Raw genomic sequence first — 12164 nt, forward strand, 5'->3', positions numbered from 1 at the left:
AGGAATAGTCATAAAAGTTAGGAATTGTCTTCATGGTTTCATTGCTGCTTATAAGGGGGCAGGTTTTGAGGGGTTTGTGTGAGGTAGGGCTTAAAAAAATGGAAAGTTTTTAAAAATTGATTTCTAGAAATGATGGATTTCATGGAAGTTTGTTTTTATGTTTTACTGTGATATTACAACATTCCAAAGCTTGATCCCACAAATGATGATTTTTTAAAAAATCTTATAATTTTTGGTTGAGTGCTAGAAACCTCGCCCAGTTTTCTTTTGCCTTATATGTATTATTATTTAAAATGCAGCAATATGAACTTGATTCTTTTTTCATCAGTAATCATTGAATTTTCATACCAGTTAATACACTGTAATATCACTTCCCCTTCCGCTGAAAATTACCATTTGAGTAATGGCAATTTCTTTTATTATGGCTTCTTTTAGTTACCCAAACATGCAAAACCAAAACCAAAACCAAATCTCTCTCCCTACCCCCCAAAAAAGACTCCATTCACTCTTAAGAGATTTTTCTTAGAGATAAAACATATTGGGTTGGGTGTCTAGTTCAAGTAGTAGAACCCTTTCCTAGTAAGCATGAGGCCCTGGTCAATCCCCAGCATCGATACAAAAAAATAACAAGAAGAACATTTTTATTAGTAATATGTGGATAGTTTATAGCTAAAATTCAAAAGATATAAAATTAAACCAGGAGCTGGTGGCTCACACCTGTAATATTAGCTACTCAGGAGGCTTGAGATCTGAGTAAGGATTGCAGTTTGAAGCCAATCCTAGCAGACAAATATGAGACTCTTGGGCTAGTCATCGGTGGTTCATGCCACTGATGGCATGAGTAATCCTAGCTACTCAGGAGGCTGAGATCTGAGGATCATGGTTCAAAGGCAGCCCAGGCAGGAAACTCCGTGAGACAGTTATCTTCAATAAACCACTCAGAAAACTGGAAGTGGCTCTGTTGGCTCAAGTGGTAGAGTCTTTGCTTTCAGTGAAGAGCTGAGGGATAGAGCCCAGGCCCAGAGTTCAAGCCCCACGACTAACCAAAAAAAAAAAAAAAAAAAAAATTAAAAAAAATATATATGAGGGGCTGGGAAGGTGGCTCAGTGGTAGAGTGCTTGCCTTGCATGCATGAGGCCCTGGGTTCCATTCCTCAGCACCACATAAGCAAAAAGCCGGAAGTGGCACTGTGGCTCAAGTGGTAGAGTGCTAGCCTTGAGCTGAAGAGCTGAGGGACAGTGCCCAGGCCCAGAGTTCAGACCTCACGACTGGACCCCCCCACCCAAAAAAATATATATATACATATATGAGAGACTCTTATCTCCAATTAACCAGCAAGAAGCCACAAATGGAGCTGTGGCTCAAGTGGTAGAGCACCAGCCTTAAGCAAAGAAGCTAAGGGACAGCACCCTGGCCCTGAGTTCAAGCCCCAGTACTAGCACGCATACAAAAAAACAAACTAAAGTTGCATATTATGAAAAGAAATTGTCCTCTATTTGCCCAATTTCCCTCATTAGAGGGCACTAAGTTTTGTGTATTAGAGATATTCAGTGTACACAAGCCAAAGCTTATACACAAGAATTGCATACAAATATATTATATACACTGTATTTTACTGCTTTTTGCACAACATATAGTATAGATCCTGCTATGACAATGCATCTGATTGTCCTCATTCATTCCAGCTGCTTATGATTCTATTCTATAAATGTTGATGATTTGTTTTAAAAACTTAGGGGGAAATATTTGCTCTCAACTTCTATAGCCTTGTCATTGGCTTCTTTCTTCTTAGATTTTGGTGACTCTGTCATGGGTACTACAGATTTTAAATGAATTGATTTTAAATGAAATATGGAAGGCTTCCCCAAAATACTTAAATTTCATTTTCTAGGAGTTTTAAAACTTTAAAATCTTTCCCAAAATGATGTAGCTTGTAATCTTTAAAACAACAACAACAACAAAACAACATTGTAGATGTTGATAACAGTGTGATGCCAAGATTTTCAATTACTGTCTTGGTCTCATGAATCTAACCTAGTCAGTGTCACTGCTTAAGCTTTTAAAACTCTGTTGGTCATTAATTTGCTTTGAGGGCTAACAGAGGGCACTGAATGCAGAAATTCCTCCTCATAGTTGATATTAATTTCTTTTTCTTTCTTTTTTTTGCTGGTCCTGGGGCTTGGGCACTGTCCCTAGACTCCTTTTGCTCAAGGCTAGCACTCTACTGCTTGAGCCACAGTGCCACTTCTAGTTTTCTAGTGGTTTATTGGAGATAAGAGTCTCATGGACTTTCATGCCCGGGCTGGCTTTGAACCTCAATCCTCAGATCTCAGCCTCCTGAGTAGCTAGGATTACAGGCGTGAGCCACCGGTGCCCGGCCAATGTATTGTCTTGTACATTATATCTAAAGACTCAAATCAGTTGGGACTTCTGGTTGACCTCAATTGTTTTGGAAGAATTAAGACAGTTGTGGGGCCTGATCCTTGTGATTTTCTCATATTATTGAGTAGTAAAAAGATGGAAATCTTGATAAAATATAGATAAGCTCTCCTGAGTGGTATTACATCCCCATTAAGCTTGATCAAGTGTAAGAACTGCATGAGCAGCTGGGCCAAAGTGTGTGTGTGTATGTGTGTGTGTGTGTGTGTGTGTGTGTGTGTGTGTGTGTGTGTGTGTGTGTGTGTGTGTGTGTGTGTGTGTGTGTGTGTGAGTGTTGGTCCTTGGACTTGAACTCAGTGTCTGGGTGCTTTCCCTGAGCTTTTTGCTTAAGCCTAGCACTTTACCATAGCTCCATTTCTAGCCTTTGATAAGAATCTCATGATCTTTCCTGAATAGAACCTCCATCCTCAGATCTCAGCCTCCTGAGTGGCTAGGATTACAGGCATGAGCTACCAGTACTTTGCCCTCTCTCTCTCTCTCTCTGTCTCTCTCTCTCTCTCTCTCTGTCTCTCTCTCTCCCTCCCTCCCCCCTCTCTCTTTCTGTCCTTCTGGTTGGGCATGAGGCTTGAACTCAGGACTAGTGCTCTACCACTTTGAGCCACACTTCCACATTGTTTTTTTTTTTTCCTGATTAATTAGAGATAAAAGTTTCATGGATTTCCTGCCAGCTGGTTTTGAACTGTGATTCTCAGATCTTAGCCTCCTAAGAAAGATTACAGGTGTGAGCCTCCAGCACCAGGCCCTTCTCTACTTTTGATGGCTCTATTTACAGCTCACACCTTTGCCAAGAAAGGATACGAACTCTTCACTCTTTCTCATGATGGCTGAGACTTTTGTGATCATTGATTGCTTGAATCCATCATCAGATGGAATTTCATTTCAGCTTTTCATTTGTCATTTACTCTTTAATTTATGGGCTCCTGTTGCAGATGTGAAATTTAGTGTTTCTTTGTTTATTCTTTTTCTGGGAGACTCTTGCAGTAGCAAGCCTGTCATCTGTCGGGAAGGAGAGCAGGGGTTGACGGTAAGCAACGTAGTTGGTGGTCCAGTGGCCATTGTCTTATGTGAGAGATCAGGTGGTATTGCTAAGCTTCATGTGTTTGGAAACTTCTCTGACCAGAGCTTGCTCTGCTAAAGGAAGAAGAGCTGAAGCTGCACTCCTGATTCCAGGTCAATCTACTGAAGCTGTGAAAATCCCTGGGGACTAGCTTGGATTCCTTCTTGCTTTTTTTCTCCATGGTGGATTCTAATGCAGGAGATTTTTCTCATTCATCTGTGTTTGAAATGGTTGCTACAGGAAAAAGGCTAATACACGTTATAGAAAAACTGTAACAACTAAAAAGGAGTTATGCAGTTTTGCAAAAGATGACGTTAATTTTTTTTGTCCAAAGACTTTCTACTTAGTATGGACACATACTTATTTTATTTAGAGCCAGGGTCTTGCTATGCAGGTCTTGCTATGTAATGAGCTTCAGGCTGACCTGAAGCTCATTATGTAGCTCAAGATGGCCTCAAACTCAAGATCTTCCTGTTTCAGCCTCCCGAGTGCTGATATGTGTATGTATGGCTTTATGTGTATGTACATGAATGTATGTGTGTGTGTTTTCATTAAAGTTAAAAGAAAAAAAAGTCTTTTCCTTATTCCATCTACATACACACTGTGTTTGTATTTAACAACTAAACACAATCTACTATCTGTTGAAGATGATGTAACTGAATGGTATTTCAGAAAAGTCCTTTGCTTTTTTTCACTGTGTGTGTGTGCTGGTCTGGGACTTGAACTTAGGACCCGGATGCTGTCCTCGAGCTTCTTTACTTGAGGATAGTGCTCTCCACTTGAGCCACAACTCCACTTGTGGCTTCTTTTTATTTTTCTTGGTCTACCATGGGGCTTGAACTAAGGGCCTGGGTACTGTTCCTAAGTTTTTTGCTCAAGGCTTCTGCTCTACCACTTGGAGTCATGGCTCTACTTCCAGTTTTCTGGTAGTTAATTAGGGATAAGAGTATCACAAGCCGGGCGCTGGTGGCTCACGCCTGTAATCCTAGCTACTCAGGAGGCTGAGATCTGAGGATCGCGGTTCAAAGCCAGCCCGGGCAGGAGAGACCGTGAGACTCCTATCTCCAATAAACCACCAGAAAACTGGAAGTGGCGCTGTATTTCAAGTGGTAGAGCACTCACCTTGAGCTGAAGAGCTGAGGGACAACGCCCAGGCCCAGAGTTCAAGCCCCACAACCGACCAAAAAAAAAAAAAAAAGAGTATCACAGACTTTCCTGCCTGGGCTGGCTTTGAACAGTGATCATCAGAACCCAGCCTCCTTAGTAGCTAGGATTATAGGCATGAGCTACCAGCACCCAGCAAAGTTAGAGTTCTTCATAGCATGACCCTGTCTAAAAAAAAAAAATTGTCAGCAATTATAAAAATTTCTTGTTTTTGTAGTTCTCTTCCAGTTTTATATCTTTTTATCATTGTTATTCAATGACTCAGTCTTGTGATTGGTAGAGATCAGAAAAATCATACAGTCTGATGCCAGACAACAATACAAGAATTTATCTTAGAGCCTAATTCTTATGGCCCTTTATTTTATTCAAAACTTCTTTGGGGCTGAGAAGGTGGCTCAGTGGTAGAGCGCTTGCTTTGCATGCATAAGGCCCTGGGTTCGATTCCTCAGCACCACATAAGCAAAAAAGAAAAAAGCCGGAAGTGGCGCTGTGGCTCAAGAGGTAGAGCGCTAGCCATGAGCTGAAGAGCTGAGGGACAGCGCCCAGGCCCAGAGTTCAGGCCCCATGACCGGACCCCCTCCCTCAAAAAAAAAAAAAAAAAAAGAAAAAAACTTCTTTGACCCAAAGGAGATTACTGTAGGATGATTAGTAATAATATTACTTATCTATAAATCTACTGAAATCTTGGCTTTTTTACTTCACAAAATTACACTTTATATTTCCTACCCTCTCCCTTACTTGCTTTTCTGTTCATTACAGAAAATCTTAGTTTTTGTATACATATGTATTTATAAAAACATACATATGTGTAATATGTATTTATATAATGTATTTGTAGAATATGTATTTAAATGCATCTAACAATTCAGTGATTAAAATTAGCAATTAGAAATATGTTTTCTTACAGTTACAAAGTCAGGAGAGTATCTTAGAATGACTTTATGGCCCATTGGACAAAGGATCTTTCTAGTACAACTGCTAATCCAGATGACTAGAAAATCCTCTCTTCCTGGAGATAGAACCCAAGGACTTTGTATTCTCTAAGCAAGTGCTCTAATACTGTGCTATCCTATGCCCTAGATAACTAAAATAAAAAAATATATAAATGTATATATATATATATATGCATGTGTATGTATATGTATTTCTTCTTTTTTTGTGTGTGAAGGTTTGTACTATGTCACTATGTAGTTCAAGGCTGGCCTCCAATTCTTAATCCTCCTATCTTAGCCTTCTGAGGGATAACAGGCACATGCTACTGTGTCCAGCTGAAAATCTTTTTTTTTTCTTTTTGGTCAATTGTGGGGCTTGAACTCTGGGCTTGGGCACTGTCCCTGCGCTCTTCAGCTCAAGGCGAGCGCTCTACCACTTGAGCCACAGTGCAACTTCGGGTTTTCTAGTAGTTTATTGGAGATAAGAGTCTCATGGACTTTCATGCCCGGGTTGGCTTTGAACCTTAATCCTCAGATCTCAGCCTCCTGAGTAGCTAGGAAGGATTACAGGCATGAGCCACCAGCGCCTGGTTATCAGCTGAAAATCTAAACAGAGGTTCACATTTTGTTACAGATGACTTATTTGGAAATTATTTTTTTGTTTTCTTTCTCCTTCCTTCCTTCTTTCCTTCCTTCCTTCCTTCCTTCCTTCCTTCCTTCCTTCCTTCCTTCCTTCCTTCCTTCCTTCCTTTTTCTTTCTTTTTCTTTCTATTTTTTTGCACCTGGGTCAATAGGGTAGGGTTTCATACCATCATGAATCCATATGACTTATGAGACACATCACTTCAATGGGCATGAAACTGATGTCACAAAAGGCTTAAAGAAAGTTTATAAAACTTTTATTTTCTAGAGCAGTTTTAGATTTACAAAAAAATTCATTAAGATAGTTATGGAGATTTCCCATATATTCCCACTAACACAGCTTGCTGATCATTTTGACTTATGATACATTAATTACAAGTAATAAACTGATCAGATTTCTATATTTTATCTCATATCTTCCTCCTTTTCTTTACCATAATCCAGACTAGGATACCACATTACATTTAGTCTGTTGTGTCTTCCTTGGCTCTTCTTGACAGTGACAGTTCATCAGAGTTTCCTCAGTTTTGATAAACATGACATTTTTGAAGAATATTGGTCAGATATCTTGCAGAATGTTTCTCAATTGGTATTTGTGATTTTTTTCAATTTTAGACTGACATAATGAATTCTAGAGAGGAAGAGAACAAAGGTGAAGTATAATTTTTGACACATTATACAAAGAGTATCTACTATCTTATTTATTTTTATTTTTTGGTCCGGTCGTGGGGCCTCAACTCTGGGCTTGGGCGCTGTCCCTCAGCTCTTCAGCTCAAGGCTAATGCCCTGCCACTTGAGCCACAGCACCACTTCTGTTTTTTTCTTTCTGCTTATGTGGTGCTGAGGAATGGAACCCAGGGCCTCATGCTTGCAAGGCAAGCGCTCTACCACTGAGCCACCTTCCCAGCCATCTACTATCTTATTTTATTCCTTTGTGTTGCTGAGGATAGAACCCAGGGCCTCTATCACTGAGCTATATACCCAATGGAAGGTGCTTACAGATTTATCACTGAGGATGCTTACCAGGATCACTTGGCTGAAGTAGTAGTCGTCAGGCTTCTCCACTGTCAAACTGCCTATCTACCCCTTCCACACTAATCTTTGACTCAATCCTTCCCAAGGATTAGGGAATGATGCCCTACCTTCCTGAGGGTGAAGTATCTACATAAAGTATTCATAATTCTTCTGTGTGGGAGATCTGTAAAATAAACTTGTAAAATATTAAAATAAGGGCTGCGGCTGTAGTTTAGTAGAGCATGTGCTCAAAAACAAGCCATCAAACAAAACCAAAGCTGAAACAAAAACAAAAACAAACTAGTTAAAAAAAAAAAGTACCAGGGTTTGAATTCAGGATCTGGATGCTGTCCCTGAGCTTTCTTTGCTTGACTTGAGCCACAGCTCTACTTCTGGCTTTTTGGTGGCTACTTGTAGGTAAAGAGTCTTATGGACTTTCCTACCCGGGCTTGCTTGGAACCACAATCCTCAGGTGTCAGCCTGCTTAGTAACTAGAATTACAGATGTAAGTCACTGGCACCTGACTACATTTAGATTCTTTAAAAAATAAAAAGATTCTTTGTATGTCCCTCCCCCACAGTATAACCCCTGCTTTCACTGTATTTGATGTCGGTATAATTTGTGGAGGGGAAGGGGAAAAACAAATCGTTATAATAGGGATACAGGTGGACCTATTGCAACAATGAGATGTACAAGTCGTTATGTCGAAAACAAACATTACAACTTTTGTGTGTGTGGGGAGGGGGTGGGGGAAGGAGGGGCGCCGGGAGAGGATGGGAAGGGATGAGAAGGGGAAACAAAGGAGGAGGCTACAATGCTTGATAAGAAATGTATTCATTATCTTGCCCATGTAATTGTAACTCCTCTGTACAGTATTTTCACAATAAAAAAATAAAATAAAATAAAAAGATTTCCAGGTGCCAGTGGCTCATACCTGTAATCTTAGTTACTCAGGAGGCTGAGATCTTAGGTTCATAGTTCAAAGCCAGCCTGGGCAGAAAAGTCCCCATGAGACTCTTATCTTCAACCAACTACTCAAAGACTGGAAGTGGCATTGTGGCTCAAGTGCTAGAGCACTAGCCTTGAACACAAAGAGGCTCAGGGACAGCACCTAGGCCCTGAATTCAAGCCCTACAACCAACAACAACAAAAATAAACAAATAAAAATAAAGATTATTGATGTTAATACATGCTTACTGTCCAAAATTTGGAAAATATAAAGTACAAAGCACCAGCAAATACAGCTACTCATAAATCTACTTCATATAGACAATCTGGCACTATGTCATATTTTCTTCTAGTCTTTTCTCTTCTGCATAAAGTAACAATATTTAATCAATATTTGTATGAAATTATTTCATATGAAATAAAAATGTTTTGTCTTTGAAAAAATATATATTCATATAAAAACAGATCTTGGTGGCACTTCTAACCCAATTTCTGAAAATAACATTTTAGGCTTTATTCCTCTATTTATGAGAAGCATAAATACTTACATTCACTGTGAGGCTGAATTTTTCTCCTTTCTAATAATATATCTTGTTCTTTATTTTACTGTTATGATACACATTTTAAAATATAATGAATATGGTTTGAAGATACTTGCATGGCTATTAAAAAATCTGGCAATGAAGCCAGACTTGATGACTCAATGAGCTGGTGGCTCACAACCTATAATCTTAGCTACTCAGGAGGCTGAGATCTGAGGATTGCTGTTCGAAGACAGCCCAAGTAGGATAGTCTGTGAGATACTTTTTTGTTTTTTGTTTTTTGGTGATGATTCTGAGGCTTGAACTCAGGGTTTGGGTGCTATCCCTGATCTGCTTTTGCTCAAAGCTAGAGCTTTCCCACTTGAGCCACAGCTCCACTTCTGGCTTTTTTGGTAGTTTAGTGGAGGTAAGAGTTTCACAGACTTTCCTGCCTGAGTTGGCTTCAAACTGTGGTCTTCAGATCTCAGCCTCCTGAGTGGTTAGGATTACAGGTGTGAGCCACTAGCACCCAGCTTCTATTAGATTCTTTTTTATTTATTTTTTGTCGGTTGTGGGGCTTGAACTCTGAGCATGGGAGCTGTCCCTGAGCTCTTCAGTTCAAGGTGAGTGCTCTACCACTTGAGCCACCAAGCCACTTACAGTTTTCTAGTGGTTAATTGAGATAAGAGTCTGGGGGTGGGGAGATGGGAGGGCAGGTATGGTAAGGGGAAACAAAGGAGGAGGCAACAATGCTTGATAAGAAATGTACTCATTACCTTGCTCATGTAATTGTAACCCCTCTGCATGGTATTTTCATAATTAAAAACAATAACAACAACAACAATAATAATAAAGAGTCTCACAGACTTTCCTTCCCGGGCTGGCTTTGAACCATGATCATAAGATCTCAGCCTCCAGAGTAGCTAGGATTACAGGCATGAGCCACCATCTCAGGCTTCTATGAGATTCTTATCTCCTTGGGCTGGGAAGGTAGCTCAGTGGTAGAGTGCTTGCCTCTTATGCATGAGGCCCTGGGTTCGATTCCTCAGCACCACATAAGCAGAAAAAGCCGGAAGTGGCACTGTGGTTCAAGTGGTAAAGCGCTAGCCTTGAGCTGAAGAGCTGAGGGACAGCGCCTAGGCCCAGAGTTCAGGCCCCGTGACTGGACCCCCTCCCCCCCCACAAAAAAGAGAGATTCTTATCTCCTGTTAACCAGCAAAAAGCAAAAAGTGGAGTTGAGGTTCAAGTGGTAGAGTACAATCTTGAGTGGAATAAGAAAATAGATAGTACCCAGGCTCTGAGTTCAAGCCCTAGTACCAGCACACACACACACACACACACACACACACACACACACACACACACACACACACACACACACACACACACACACACACACAGGTCAGTAACAAGAGGCAAGGAGCTAGGAGGGTGGCTCAGTGGTAGAGTGCTTGCCTTGCATGCAGGAGGCCCTGGGTTCAATTCCTCAGCACCACATAGGCAGAAAAAGCCAGAAGTGGTGCTGTGGCTCAAGTGGTAGAGCTCTCGTTCTCCTTGAGCTGAGGGACAGCGTCCAGGCCCAGAGTTTAGACTCCATGACCCAAGAAGAAGAAGAAAAAAAAAGATCAGCAAGTGCCTTCCTATCAGAGATTGTCTTGGGCTATATGGGGCGATGATGATAAATTCTATCTACTGTTTTGGGCTGACGCTAGGCTGTAGTTTTATTTTTGTTCTTTTTAAAATTCTTAATGATTTGGGAATACACATCACCCCTAAATTATACAACATTTGCTAATTTTCCATTTGGCTTTATCTTTCTTCTTGATTGAATATTTTGGCTTTGGGAGAAATATTAAGTCATAAATTCTAGTCTAAACTGTTCACATGATTTAGTTGTAACAGAGTAATTTGATAATTTGACCTGTTAAATTTTTATTTCACTGTTTTCTTTTCGAAGCAGGGCCTTCTTAGTAGCCTGGGCTATCCTAACTGACATTTCTCCTGCTTCAGTCTTCCAACTGCTAGGATTAAGTATGTTACCACTGACCTAAAATTTGGTATTTTTAGGTGATGGTTTAATTTCTTATCAATAAAGTCAATATGGTACAACAAGTAAGTTGTACTTATTTGATTGTGGACTTTATTCCTGATTAGGTATTGGGTTAATAAGTTATTTTTTTTGTGCCTTCAAATTCTCCAACATAACACTGTATACAAAAATCAACCTAGCTTTCTATATGTAAACAAAGAATAAAACAAAAATTAACATGTCTATACAAACAATATATTATATTCATCTCTGTTCTTCCAGGATAGCGTATAGTACAAAAATGTAGGAACATCAATGATCATTGAATTGGCGATATTACTCTATATGCAGTGTTCAATAGTCTTCTAATAGTAAGATTCCTGAGGATAAAACTTTTGCATCTAAATTCTTTGGTTGTACTGAAATATATCAAATATTCCTCTTAATAAACCATAGCCTGAAACTTGTTTTCTGCACAAAGCCTTTGTTGTGTGTGTATGTATTTTTTTTCTAACAGGATTTGACCTGTAACTATTACTGAGAATTTTCTTAGAGTTCAAAGCATTTTACAGGGATCATCTCATTTATCCCTCCAAAGTAAGGCAAAGGCATTATCTCTACTATGGACTGAGAACACTAAAAGGCCTAGATAGGTAGTGTGTGTATGTGTGTGTGTGTGTGTGTGTTACTGTTTTGTTAAGATCAAAAACTAATTCCTGGGCAAAGCCAGATTCCCATTTGACCTTGTTACATGATGCTTCTATAGCTTTTGCACATTGTAATACAATGTAGAGGCTTCCCCTTCTTCACTCTGGCTCTTCTAGGTATTGTATAATTTTCAGAATTGATTTCTCATTCATTCCTGCTTCCTGAAAATGGGTGTTTAAAGGTGTAGAGTTCACTAGCTCTCAAGACTGGGTACTATGGGTCTAATGAGTGGTTTGGAAAAGCAATCCATAGTGACATTAGAGAATCAACTTGTACTTGGTGGTAACTAGTGTGAAGTCCTAGCTCAACCGTTTCTTGATCCATGACTGTTTGGGGAGAGTTATGGACTCAGGATCCAGCAGATTGAAACCTCCCAAAAGGACAGAACTTTGGTTCATATTCCAAGTGAGAACTCAGGCACTGGAACCTGCCAACTTCTAGGGCTGCACGTTCATGGGGCTGTACGTGGTCTGTGGGAAGGAGGCATCTCCTGGGCCAGCAGAAAAGCCACCCAACGAGACGCTGCCTGAGGGCAGGGGCTCCAACTCGGGGCTCCCGAAGGTGGAGGTTTCTGTGGCCTTGTGATGAGCCTCGAACAAGATAATGAAGACATGTACTTCCATCAAGTGCTCCAGGAGATGCGGGGTGCCTTCGCCCTGGGGCCTGGCCTACCCCGACGTGGCTCCAGCGCCGCAGGTGTGAGGGGCGGG

The sequence above is a fragment of the Dipodomys merriami genome, unplaced genomic scaffold, assembly GCF_024711535.1.
Source record: "Dipodomys merriami isolate MVZ:Mamm:240054 unplaced genomic scaffold, mDipMer1.0.p SCAF_102, whole genome shotgun sequence".
In the NCBI taxonomy this organism is placed as follows: Eukaryota; Metazoa; Chordata; class Mammalia; order Rodentia; family Heteromyidae; genus Dipodomys; species Dipodomys merriami.